At 43.2% G+C, this 14,077-nt stretch overlaps 1 protein-coding gene across 2 annotated transcripts in view; it reads left to right on the forward strand.

The window, feature by feature from the left end:
• Window positions 1-10,720: 10,720 nt before the first annotated feature.
• The window catches only part of BMPR1B (bone morphogenetic protein receptor type 1B), a 260,490-nt gene continuing 257,133 nt past the window's right edge, over window positions 10,721-14,077 (forward strand). The window contains exon 1 of one of the 2 annotated variants that reach the window (XM_054824510.1): window positions 10,721-10,852. The gene's annotated coding sequence lies outside the window, so the exon portion shown is untranslated. The remainder of the gene's footprint in view (window positions 10,853-14,077) is intronic. The other variant, XM_054824511.1, reaches the window with a different exon arrangement.

The following is a 14,077-nucleotide window of genomic DNA, read 5'->3' on the forward strand; positions in this document are numbered from 1 at the left end:
CTCCTCCTTCCTCTTAATGCACCCCTGTTTCCTGCTGCTCCTGCCTGGACCTCCGGACCTGGCTCACCCCTTGCTGTTTCCAGGGCACATCAAAGGACCTGCCTCTGCCTGGTGTGTTTGGGTACTGTGGGGGGACGGGGTCCTGGTGGGTGAGGGCATGGCTGGTGCTGGGGTTGCCCTTGGCTCCCCCCTGCACTGAGCAGCCCCTCTTCTTGTTCCCTGGCACTATAGCCTTGCAACTCAGCATCCTTCGTTGTGGTGGGGCAAGGATAAGATGGAGTTATTCGAAGAGTAACTAAAAGCAATTTGTGCTCTAGAGAGGCTGTTTGCACACCTGGTGAATGTGTGTGTGGATGTGGCCCAGCCTACTGGCCCTTCGCCTGGGCTTTCCGTGGGTAATGCGGACATTTTTAAGCTAATGAGTTTGTATAAAAGATGTTTGTGTCATGTATTGGTGTACACTATGTGAAAATTTTAAAAGGTAGTTCAGAGGTGTAGTCCCTTTGCTCCTGTTTGCCCTTCTCAGTATTCATTAATTTGGGGCACAAGAGGAGGGAGAGAAGAGCTAGCTGGGGAACTTGCCATCTCCAGCCTTGGCCATGGAGTGGGGGAGTGACTAGGCTTTTGACTGCAGAGATCAGCTGAGTGGGTAAATGCTGATTAATGTGGCTTCTCATCAGAAACATGATGGCATAATGGGTTAGCACAAAGTAGCCAAACCTCAAAACTTTTGAATATGCGAATTGGGAAGTTGGGATATGAATCTGGCATGGGATTTGACTGCCTGCTCCTGTCTCTTGGTCAAAATGAACTTTGATCCCTGTTTCAAAATACCCCAAAGACAGTTTTGCATTATAGACGTAGAGCCTTTGCACGTTGCTCCCTGAGTAAAAAGGAAGCTCGCCTCACCAGAGCACTCCCTTTGTGCAATCTTCTGTGCAACTCTTGCCCCTTTGCTTACTGCCTAATGCACCTTCAAAATCCTAATGGCTGGGGATCCTTCTGCATTCAGATGAGTACAGACTGTTAGACATGCTGTTGGCTTGTTTCTTGCTTGTTGATTTGGTGTTGGGTTTTGTTGTTCCTTTTTTTTTTTTCCTTGACATAAAGTTGGTTTTTTCTTACAAAGACTTTCAAATTTACATTTTCTTTCATCTGGAATCTCAAGGCCTTTGATTCATATTTTCTCTTTGCTTTTGGTGTATGGAAAAAGCTTAAGATGTACTTGGCTCTAATAGTTGTACAAATTTAAACACTAGTAAGGAATAGAAATATTTGAAACTAACCCCATCCCAGTGTATTTAGGGATTTCAGTTACTAATAGCCATGGATTGCAAAAAAACCCCTCATTATCTGTATTTTGTTACTAGATCTTAATGGAATCGGCAATAGTTTACATGCTTGCTGGGTGACATTGGGTGTTAAGCAGGAGAGAAAGCTGAGGTTTGCTTCCAAAGGATTCTTGGGAAGTGACTTTGAAACACAGCTTCAAGGGTAATTGCTTTTCCATCATAAAACTTTTAAAGGAGAGTGATTTTCCAGGTGTTTGATAAACACTTGGTTAAACAATATGTCTAAAGTCAAATGCTCAATGAAAGCCTGTGTTCGGAAAATAACAATTGCAAAGAGAGAGGAAAAAAGCCAGCTACTCCAATGGCGTAGCACCTCACCCAGAAAGAATGTAAGGGGCAGTAATCAAAGACTTACAGGGGTTCAGCATTTACCCATTGCTATTGCATCTCAGCTCCCCTCTGACACAGTCAGCAGCCGCTTTAAATTTTATGGCTAGGATATTAATGGATTAATTTATTTTTTCTTTCTTTAACACTGTTCACAAAAATAATTTCAAATTGCAAAATGCTTGTAGCTTTCCCCAGTCTGGAGGGGGGAAAAAAAAAAAAAACCAGCAAAGCCAAATATGCTTTGGATAAATAAGATCATATTTTTAAATGCTTTCCCTGTAATGTGCCACTACCTTTAAACAGCACCACAAAGGAGTAGTAGTGTTCCTGTGTCATGATGGTTATAAGTATGGGAGGAATGCTGGTGCTTTAATAATAGGAGAGTTCTTCAACTTCCACTCTAATGACTCTTTTGGTTATGGGGTTTTTTATTTCCAATAATGGTTTGGGTTTTCTCCCTCTTGCTTAAAAAATAAAATTAATCCATGCTATATGTGCTATCTCTGGATTAACAACCACGTTATCTGCATTCTCTAAAATTTTGAAGGGTTAACACTGAACAGATAAGATATAAAACTTTTTCCCAGAAAGATCTGTGAAAAAAGGTGTGGGGTTTTTGTATAAAAGAAAACTGGATCCTGTTGTTGCAGAGTAGAAGAAAAAATTTTATTCTCCAATGCACCTTCCTAAATCTTCCTTTTCCTTCCCACAAGTATATCTGTTTTCAGCAGTAAAATGAAAGTCTGTGGAAGGCAGTGAAGGACACAACTAAGCCAACAGGGCGATCTTTTCTTATTTTCAATATTTGCATCCTCCGAGCTTTAACTCTTGTGATCGGTACTTTCGGCACTCAGTATAAATGTGTCCACTGAGGTATACTCGTGCCAGCCCTTTGCACCACTTCCCTTCCACCTGAATCCCCCAAAGAGATTTCGGTGGGGCTCAGACGCTGCACTCAGCTTCCCATCCATCACCTAAACCATACTAGGGCCACTCCAGCATGAGAACCTATGGGCAAAATGGGGCTGAGCAGGAAGGGATTTGTAGGCTGCATTTCTGTATTGTAAAACGCTTTCCAGAACTGGCAGGAGCTGATGCTCTACAGTGTAATTGCTTTTTCACCTTGGGAACTGGAAGTAAAGTATAGAGATGTCATATATTTTATCTTTGTGATGGATGGGGATAAAAGGGACTGTGCCTCGTGTGCTGCTGCTTTTCATTATTATTACAATAACAGTAATAGGAAAAGGTTTAAAGGGGATTTCTATAACTCTAATGCAAGAATAGCTGTATTTCACTAGCAGCAGTTCCCTCTCTGTATTATGCTCCTGTGAATGCAGAATACTGCCTAAGTGCTTACAGGTAGCCTGTGTGTGTTTATCAGAGTTGATAACTGAGCCTTTTCATCTGCCTAAACAAAATAGTATAAATATCACATTTAGGTGATGCCACCATATTGGTAGCAGGGGAAGAGGGAAATGTTTCCCTGGCATGTCTTGTTTCACCCAAAACCCATGAGGAAGGTACTAGATCATCATTCACTGTGCAAGAGTATATGGTTGATAGGGCCTGGAGAAAGCTGCTCAAGGTGAAATAGGTTGGTCAGAATGAAGGAGAGCAGAGAATGAAGGCAAAGAGACCTACCAGCATGCAAGGAAGTGATTTATTGCTGAAAAAAATAGTTCCTAGAGTAGCAGCTCCTCTGCTCTTGCTCTGCTTCCAGCGCAGCATCACGATAATGCAACGATACAATGAGCGGTGTCCTCCGTGCGTGGTTTGAGAGATGCCTGTGCCCTGTGGATCTGCTGAAAAACAGATTAGGGCAAGTATTTATTAATAGGGACTGCCAACGTTTGTGTGTAGCAAGTGTATGCTGATCTGCAACTTTTATCCAGGACGTATTTAGGGCTCTGGGGGAGTTTTACCCTTGATATCTTGGCAGAATAAGCAGACCATTTTCAGTCCCATCATATTCTTATTATGAAATAAGAGCCATCTATTATAAGTGGCTTTATAGCTAAGCACTACACCAGGAATTTGAAAAAAATTCCAATCGTTTTTTCACCAGACAAATGTCCTGCTTTTTTTTGGCCTGAGTCTCAGAACGCAGCAGGAAAATAACTGTAATCCAGTTTCCATGTCACGTTGTCTTACTTCTTACAGAGCTTGGATAACTTCACTGGTTCTTCTCCCAATTCTTATCTACACCAACAACTAAATGTAGCTTGTGATACCCAATTCTCTATGGTCCTGGATTTGAAGAAATTTCTTTGCGTGGCTTCTGGTAAATGCAAGCTATTTCAGTTTCCCTGCTTATGTCTGTCAATAAAACCGTCTAAACCCAAGCAGTGCCCTAACAACATGGCTGGGACTCCTGGTCCCATCTCCAGTAGCCTTTATAAAGGGCATAGTGACCCAGGGATCTCGGCATCCGAGCTGCAATATATTCCAGGAGAGTGGTTGGGATAAAAGATGCTAGTGGGAAGCTCAGGATCTCTCTCATGAGAAGTCGGCGGTAGGACAGGGAAATTTTGCCTAGAACCTCTTGAAATTGTTCTGTTGTGCATGGAGTGGCTGGATTGACTGGGCCAGGGAAGGACAGGCAGGCTCTCCAACCTCTAGGTGAGGGCTTCAGTCGGAGAGTAAAGGGTCCTTTCTCAAATGAGTTCTTGTTTTGTTTGTATCTCTTACTGTAATCGGATATTGGAAATTATGTGTATGTGGTGATTTTTTTTTTGTTTGCTTCTTTAATAGTATTTACCTCTGGGTTGTTTGGTTACCGTTTTTTATGACTGAAAATTGGTTTTAAGTTTTCTCTTTCCTCCTAATAGCATTATGAAGATTTAAGTTCTTTTATTATGATATTTCTCTTTATTTTAGAAGAGAAACTGTAATAGCAGGATTTTGGCCCAAATGACTAGCTTTCCAAAGTTTCAATATGCAGCTAGTCCCATAGCCAGCATGTGTAGGGAGGAATATACAATGATGAATATTTTAAATCTGAGTAGTGTGCAGGCATGGCAAAGCTGGGGTTGGGGAGGGGATGTGGTGGGTGATTCCCGGATGCATAAGCTGTTTTAAATGTTTCCTTGCCAAGAAACGTCTATTTTTTTTTATAACAAACTGAAGACAAAGAAACTTTCTTATTTTCTGGATGTTGTACCCATTGGGTTTCACCTGATGCAGTGCTTGGTCATTAACTCATCTAAAGGCTGACTCCTTGGAGCCTCATCAGGAGAGAGCCAGGACACTAAACCAATGGAAATCATCTCTGCATTGCAAAAGAGAGCAGCAGTCCAATGGATTATGTGACATGGCAGGTCTTGAAAGCATAGCACATCAAGGAGGGAAGGAGTGCCATAACTGCAAGGGTATTTGGCTGTTATTTTTAGAGTTGTTTGACTGACAGATCACCATGCAACAGTGATGTGTGTGGGGAGAGCTAGTGAAACAGTGCTGGAGATGGTTATAGTCCGATGTAACTCCAGTGTGATGACAATTCCCTGGCTCTTAGTGGTGTTTTATCCCTGACATGCAATGTTCTACATGTCAGCTTGCTTTTGTTTTCCATGGCTTGTTTCTCTTTGCTTTCCACACCATACGGCAGCGAGCAAATGAAAGGATCCTTTTTTGAAATAATGAATGCCTTTTGTATTTTTACATGTTCTACTTTGGATATAGGAGAAATGCATTGTATCGTCGGGTCTGTGGTTGGTGAAATGGGTACCTGCAAATAAAAGGACACCTAATTTGAAACAAAGTGAGACCCTGTTCCTTTCCACTGGGAGAACAAAACAGCCTCTCAGCATGGGACTCCTCTGCGGTGGGTGGGTCACTGGTGTAGAAGTCAGCCCTCTTCTTACTCCCATTTTCCAGAACAAGCCTGACAGACTTAAAAAAGGCAAAATGTGTCCAAAGGAAGATCTCAATAAGGAAATATACCTTTTTCTATGCAGACTCCACTGACTTCATCAGGCTTCCACCAAGGTCTCCTCTCCATGTGGTAGTCATATAGTGTGCTGGATAAAAGTGAAATAGCTTAAGCAGTTTTGTTCCAAGAACTTTCTATGGCTGCTTCAAGATCAAGCCCCTATCCTTGTTTTGATGTCTTAAGGAACACCTAGATCTTTTGCTGTCATTCTGCAAAAGGTCAAATTTCATCCCCTGTGACAACACAGCTGCCTTCAGGGAGAACTGCTGCTGTTATTGCAGTAAGGTGGTCAGTCAATGCTCTCCAGAAAGCCCCCCCATCCATTTTCAAGGGTTAAAATCCAAGAGGAAATTCCACTAATATCAAATAACATTACAGTATAGGAAGAATAAGAATATTTCTATATATACACCCTATATAGAAATAACAAACAGTAAATATAAAAGTCATACTTATTATGTGAGTCCTAAATTAGGGAGTTGCAAGAGGAAGAAAATGCATAAAGTATACTCCATAGTAGTGAAATGAAATTAATATTATAAAAGAATGATGACAGACTTGCTTTTAATTAAAACAACACCTGTTGGATTAAGTTTCAAAGAAGTGATCAAAGAAAACACTGCAGCACAAAACAAGGCGTACAGTAAGTGTTTAGTAGATCAAAACATTTAAAAATGTTTGAGAAGTTGAGATGTAAAAGGGGAAAAAAATCAGGGATTATGTTGGGATTATACTGAAACTTGACTAAAGGACCAGCACTCCTGAACAAATAACATTACATTAAACTAATTAGAGTTCAGAATATGAAATTGTTAAAGTTTGCTATCTCAGCTGTTTCTTTAAACTGGAAAAGGGATTAATCTATATTATAAAAATAGTTAGTGGTTCAGAGGGCAGAAGCTATAAAATACTGCTGAAGGTTGGAAAAACAATAACAAAATCCACGAAAAAGTGGAGGCTGAAGTCCCAGCCTGTGGAACCCTTAGGCAAGTGAAGATCTCTTTGTGCGCGTCCTTTCACCAGACTCGTGCAGTGCTACTGTCAGCGAGGTGTATGTGCAGGCTTTGGGATGTACCCTAAATCCAGGATATTTTCTCTGCAGTTTAAGACCAAGCAGTTTAACTGAAGTTAGAAACATTACAGGGAACAGATTTATTTTTAATTAGAGGGCATTCTTCCCTGCTGTTATTGTCCTAGAGACAGTCATTTGTGTTTATTCTTTTAAATTTCCTCTGAAGACTTTTGCACTGTAAACTTTCTTATTTAGTAAAGATGTCTAGGGTTCAGTTCTGATGGCTTTCAAGCCCCATTTAAATCAATAAGGATTGCGAATGCCAGAAATTCATAAGGAGAAGAATCCGGCACATTGGAGCTTGTGGAGGATGTTATGGCTGCCTGTTGGCTCCTCTTGCTGGTGAAAGATGCTGAGGCAGGCAGCCAGCTGCTCTCCCCAGGAGGGAGTTAGTCCCTGGATCTCAGTTTGGGAACGGCTGTCTTAAATAATTTTGTTCAAATATAGTGCCTTTTATGTTCTTTCCAATTCTCTGTCCCTCTCACAATTACCATTTCACATGGGAAGCATGTACCCTTTCTTGTTCCTCTCCTTTTATCGAGAAGGGCTGTCAGCGTTTTACTCCCATTGTAATACACACTCGAACGCATATATGTGTACATATGCATCCTATGGCAGAGTGAGGTAACAAGAAGTATGTTTGATCATAAGCTTCTAGAGTTTGCACAGCAAATACAAAATAAGACTGTGCTGTATATAAATAAGCATAACCTGGGCCTGCAGATAACATTTGGATCAACTCTCGTCCATTACAATGAGTTTTATTTGAGGTGTTTTATAAGCATACTACATGAGACGTTGGGTAGCTGATCAGTATACCTGACAAACAAAAGCATTTCTGACAAAATGTGTCTGGCAATTATCTCTTTCCTAAGTCATTTTCTAGCTGGCCGATGGAGCCTTTTGATATTATGTTTATCACAGTTTAAGGGCTGATTTGAAAATCACAGCACTGCACTACAGACATTACACTCCAGCAAACAGATGGCAGAGAACCATCAGCTATAATCTGTGAGTAAACAAAGACAAATGAAGTTTGGTGTCGAGTTTTAAAGATGAGATGTAATTGAGTTATAGAACTGTAAGAAAGCTATGAAATATTGTATCATCTTGCCTGTACAGTAAAGAGCAAACTATTTAATCTGACATGACACCACCATTTCTTGCTGCGTTACTGAAACCTGCAACTTTGGTACAGTAGGAAAATTGTAACGTCTGATCAGCAGTTAGGAAAATGGGAATAAATGGGTCACATGTGTTTGTTTTTTCCTTTGTGAAATACATGGGGCCACTGAATAACAAACAGACTTGGTGAAGTTGTTTACCAAGGAAAAGCAATGCACAAAGCACGGAGCCAGGGAGCTCTTCACAAGACAGAAAGAGAATACTACTGTTTTGGAAAGAGGTAGTGCATTGCTTCTAGAATAGAAAGGATTATGTTGTCTTTTCTAAACATAGACAAAAGGTGAAGAGATCACACAATATTTGTTTTTCCATCCAGTGGTTTATTTGCATGTGTTTAGGGGGGATTCATCTCCACTGACAACACATAGTATCTGAAGGAATTGTAGAGAAGTGCAGTGCTCAACACTTCGAGGTCAGAAAGGTGAAAGCACGCTGAAAACTTTGCCAGGAGGCTTGAACATTTTTGTGGTTTCATCTGTTTACTTTAGCAATGATAGAAGATTTAGACAATTACCCAACAACCTCAGTGTCTTGTTCGAAAATACGATATCTCCTTTTCAGTATCATCACTGGGAGCTCAATATTCTGAGCTTTTTCATTTAAGTGTTGTTATAATGAGGTCTGATATAATTAGGAGTACAAGAATGGTGGTTGAAGTGATCCAGTTAGAAGAGATTAGCTGGAGGTTGTGGAGAGGAGAGGGAAACTGTCATGCTTTCATTAGAGCTCAGTCCAGGACTGCATAGTTTCTGTGGCTGCTGATTCATCGCAGCTCGGAAAGGCATGCATTTTCGAAGATTTGCCGTATGTTTTCAAGGAAATTGGTAAACAACTTGCTCCTTTTGGGCTGCACGCTGGCATTATATAGTGCATAGCACAAATCCTGGATTCTTGCATACTTAATATCTATTTAATTAGCTTTGTGCTTCAAAGGTGACTGCGCTTTTCAGTCTCCGAGTTCAGCGGTGTGAAGCAAAGGTGTTCATAATGCCTCTTTTCTTGTTGCCAACTGTTTCGCTTTACAGCACTTTTAAATTCTGTTACACCTTCCTTTTGTTCCTTTTCTATTTATTTTTATGTCTTCTCTTCCCTTTCATCCCTCTATTACTTCCTGAGGGTGGTTTTTTTTTTTTTGCTTCTGAGTTCTCTGTTTTCTAGGTTTCTTTTGCCAGTGCAGCATGGGGTAGTTATTCAGCTGTTTTCTAGAAGATCCAGTACTTTTATTAGTCTGTCTTCTCTTGTTTGTCTGCAGCAGGCGAATAGAAGAGGAAAACCAATTAAAAAGTGAAGTATCTCTGCTGAGAGGGGAAACATTAGGCTCACAATAGACAATATACCTGTGTTATAATGAGCTGTGGCCAGGATACAGGCCAAAAAAGCATGGAGCATGAAGTGCACAAGGACAACTTGCATCCACAGATTTCACAAAATAGTAGTCCAGAAATCTTGCTGGAACAAGCTTTCTCCTAGTTTTGTCAGCATTTCCAAATTTGCCTTGGCTAGTAATAAGTCTTTCTCCACTTCTGCCTCTGGTATTGACCGAGGCACGTGTAAAGTGAAAAACCCCCATGCCTATAGTGGGGGAGGCACTATAGGTTTGGACCTAAGAACAGAGAGAGGTGCAGTGGGAGAAGCTCTCCTTCTTTGGACCTAGTTTGCTCTCCCTTCCATGTAGCTGCCCCAAAATACTGACGTAATATTCTGCAAATTAAATGTTCCAAGTCAAATGGAGGTAGACTAGCTTCTGTGTATGTGAATGTAACAATATATCAACCCTCTTGGAAAGTGAGAGAGTATTAACTCTTCCCGAGTGTGAGAAACTGAAATTATATGAGGTTAGGGTAACGTGTGTCTGTACCACCACTGAGTGTGGCTCAGTAGATTTGCCATCTGAAACAGCTGATGCTGAGGACCTGGTGCTCAGGCCGAAATGGCTGCAGCCTGGCCTCGTACGCAGGATGCCTGTTGGCCCCAAAGCTTGTTAGGTGCACTCCTGGGATGCGTTTTCTGGCTTACTGCTTGTGGTCTGTGCACTGAGGTCGCTCCACAACCGCTTCAAAGTGCGGTCCTGATGCACACTAAAATGCTCATGTCATACCTCAAATATTCCCATTTTAACTTCACCTTGTTCTCGGAAATCACAAATTTTAACATGTGTTATAATGGACTAAATTGCGGTCACAGACTTCTAATATGATAACCTGAACTGCTGATCCTTTATTTTCTTTAATCAATCACAGAAAAGAGGGAAACAGTAATAAAATAATATTGAGATTGAAAACCCTGGGCTGAGTTTTCTATTGTGCCCATAAGGTAGCACGGGACAGTACCGGACCACTTGTGAGATGTAGCGCAAGTTACAGCAGGACTATCTACGCTGGGGCCGTGGTGCAGCCTATACTTGGCAATAAATTATTGCCGATGCCGTAAATGCTATGCAATGTATCGGTGATTCATTTTTCAATCTGCCGTTCCCACGCTGTCCGTTTTATCTCAGTTGTTAATTTAATCGGGGCAGTAAATTGCCTTGCTTCTCTTAAATCTCCCCGTCTCGCCAGCCAAGCGCGGGGGGACTCGGCCGGGCGTGTGGGAGGACGCGGCGGCCGGTTACTTGGCGGGTGATTGATGGATGTGGGTAACCGTCCCGTTAAGCCCCGTCCCTGGGGCCCGGCAAGCCCTGGTGGGTGACCGAGGGTCGCTTCAGGTGGCGGCGGGGGCCGGGGAGGCGGCAGCTCCGCGCCGGCCGCCCGCGGGGGGGCGGGAGGAAGCGGCGGCTAATCCTCCGCTGGCTGGCCGGGTGTGCGATCACTAGTGGGAGCTGGAGAGGGCGAGAGGAGGAGGGGAAAAAAAACAAAACCCAAACCCCAAACCAACCCAAGTAGAGAGGCTGCGAGCCGGGCGGGAAGGGAGCGTGTGCGAGCGCGGCTGGAGAGGCAGCCCCGGAGAGGGCAGCCCCGCGGAGCCCGCCAGCCTCCGCAGCCGGTAAGGGGGCCGGGGCCGGTTGGGGAGCGGGTGTTGCGGAGCCGGGATGCTGCGGCGGGACGGGGCGGCGGGGCACCTGCGCGGCCGGGGCTGTCCGGGGCGGAGCGGGGTCCCGGGGACTTGTGGTGCCCGACCGGCGGCAGCGGCCTGCGAGCGCCACGCACCGTGGGCGTCCCCTGAGGCGGCCTCGGGTGGCCCCGGCTTCGTGCCCGCCTAAGCGCGGGGAGCGCGCCGAAAGCTCACGGGCGCCTTTCAGCCCAAACCTGGGGCTCGGCTTACCCCGGCTGGGGTCCTCGGCGAACTCCGCAGCGGGCTGGCTTCCCATCCCGTCCCACGCGTGGCATCGAGCGTTTGCTTTAGGCTGCTCCTAACTCATCGCAGCGCAAGAAGCTGCGGCAGAGTACGTTACTTGCCCGAACTGAGAGGCTGGTAGGAAGCTGTTGGACCTACTCTCTTTGGTCACACGTTGTGCATTGATGTGATCTCGTTACTTGCACGCCAGAAGCTGGCGATTAATCTTCAGTGCTCCCAAAATGTGCTTTTAAATCAAAATGCCAGTTTGTTGAGGTATGTCTTGTTTTGTAACTGAAGGTGATGGAGGACTCCGAATGTTCGGGAGGCGGTAGCCTCTTGGCCGTGGTACAGTACTGTTAACTGGTGGGTTTTGCCACTTGTGGTGGACTGACATGGACTCTGATTTACCAGTCAGATCATAGCACTCTATTTTCTTGGTGATGCTGTTTAGAAACATAGCGTTTGGCTACTTGATTTAAGAACCTGATGAGTGTAAATTACAGAAAGTTTTACTGTTTAGGAGGCTCTTGTGGGTAAAAGCAGAGGTCTGTCTAGTGTCCTGGGTCTCACAGTGCAAAAAGCGGTGCCTGGGGTGGGGTAAAATTAGGGCAGGCGTGTAAGGATAATTCCCCAGAAGGCACTCTCAGCATGCAATCATTTGCAGCTTGGATGCTTCCTGAAGGAGAGCTGGTGTCTTTATAGCCTGCACTGATTTTTCCCTTCCATGAACTGCTCTGATTGCCCCTTGACCCTGCATAAACTTGTAGCATCTGCAACGTGCCGTAGCAAGGAATTTCATAGAGTTAACTTTACACTGTGCCAAACACCACACCCTTTTATTTGAACCTTCGATAGCACCTATGCCTTGCATAGGGATAGTGCAGAATTGATCCCTATTCCTCTCTGTCCCGTTCATGCTTCTATAAACTTTTTCAGTGTTTCCTGTGCCGTCTCCTTTTCAGGCTGAAAAGCTCTCTTCTGTTTCACTTAAAGTTTACATTAAGAGAAGGGAAATGAGTACAGCCATCGTTATTTTCTGAGAGTGGATCATTTTGAATGACAGACGTGTTAAAATTAGGATGTTAAAAGCTACAGTCTCTGGGAATAACTCACGGAGGCAGTGTACATTAATTTGACAGAGTGGCTACCATGTGATTGCTTAGAGAGGACAAAATTGCCTCTATCTGACAACTAGCGAGAAGCTTACGGCACCACTCGCTCCTGCTTTCTTCTCCTGGCAAATGCTGCATGAGTGGAGAGTGGATTTCTTTCAGAAGCTTTTAAAAGCAACCAAAAAAACCGAAGTGGCATTTTACTATTAGAGTAATATGATGAATTCATAATCTGCTTGTGAGAAGATTCTCTGGTTCATGTGTTTAAATTTTGCATTATTATGAAGCAGTTTTTCAGTTATTTCAGAATAAGGAATCCATCACAGTAAATATACAACTTAAGGACCTTGACTCTCTTCCCACAACCTGCTACCCTGCTTGGCTTCAGCTGAGCTGCTCTTGATTGGCACTTGTGCAATCAGGAAAAAAGACCTTTGAGGTAGTTGTATCTGTACCTATCTATATTTGTGTGTGTGTCCTGCAGGTCAGAATGCTCTGGCTTCAGGTTTGCTCTCAAGTATGTGCTTGATTTTAAGGATACGAGCGGGTCCGTTTTAATTGGTGCACTTCTGTAATTAAAGTGATGCATGTGCTGGGGTCTTTGCTGCAGTGAGGCCAGAGCACTCGATGGTTTGCAGAATCAAGCCCTCGGGTCTTGAAACTCTCTTTTAAAGAGCTTTGGTTGGTAATGATGTAAACTGACAGATTCACAAAGGCTGTTCCCAGCGTCTCATCTTTCTTGCCTGTTTCTGTCATTCTTCTCTGTGTATTGTTTCCTAGAAAACAAGAGCTTCAATACGTAAGACATAATATCTGTTGCCAGGTGCAAGGAAACAATGAGAGGAAGTCTGATGCTCAGGTGGGAAATGATGTCTTACTACTCCCAAGAAATAAGATTAACTTTTTTTTTTAGATGAATGTTTGAGCTGCTCTGTTTCTTAACCACTGATTGCTTGCCATTGACTACAAAGCACTTACCTAGACTGTGAATCCCGTGGGGAAGGGGCTGCTTTGCTTCGTCTTGTGAACGCAATATGTGATGCCGTGTGCTGGGGGGAGCGAAGGGGTGTCTCTGGGTCCCGCCCAAGCCCTGCTGCTAACAACAGCCATTGCAAAGTAGTTTACAGCCTTCAGGTAGAGTATGGGATAAACCAGAAAAGTCTCTCTCAAACTTGTGACAGGTATTTTCTACTGACTGTAGGATAGTTGCAAAGATAGAATGGCATATAAAGCAACATGGTTACGTTGGTTGTCATTAGTCTGCTTAAGAAGTTGCTGAGGATTTATAGATGTATCAGTATTTGATTTGCACATGCCAAAATTATCTAGATTGTAATGCTGTCAATACCACAAATATTGAACAGAAACAAATTATATTGAACTATTGGTGGTACCCTGTAAAACAAACTATAATATGTATCTTAGACTTACCACCATTTGGATTTTTGTTCCTTTTCAGAAGGTGAGAATTCCTATTTTTAAGTTGTCTTGAACAAACTGAGAGTGTTGCCACTGATAGGCAAAATTTGGAGGAAACTGATTAGAAAACACTGCAGTTTGGTCTCAAGTTTGCATGTGCCAAGCTGGTTTCTGCACCAGCACATGTTTCAGACTGGGCTTGCTTCTGATAAGCACTTTTCTCTTGCTGATTTGTATCTGGTTGAGGTAGCAAAAATGTAACAAGGGTTATATGATAATGTTTTGGAAAAGTCTACCTACAAATTGTAACATTCTGATGATATCTGTGAGTCTGTCATGCTTTACATCAACACCCTTGTTCTTTGAGTGCGTGGAAGGAGGAACTATTTATCTAGAACAG

The sequence above is a fragment of the Grus americana genome, chromosome 4, assembly GCF_028858705.1.
Source record: "Grus americana isolate bGruAme1 chromosome 4, bGruAme1.mat, whole genome shotgun sequence".
In the NCBI taxonomy this organism is placed as follows: Eukaryota; Metazoa; Chordata; class Aves; order Gruiformes; family Gruidae; genus Grus; species Grus americana.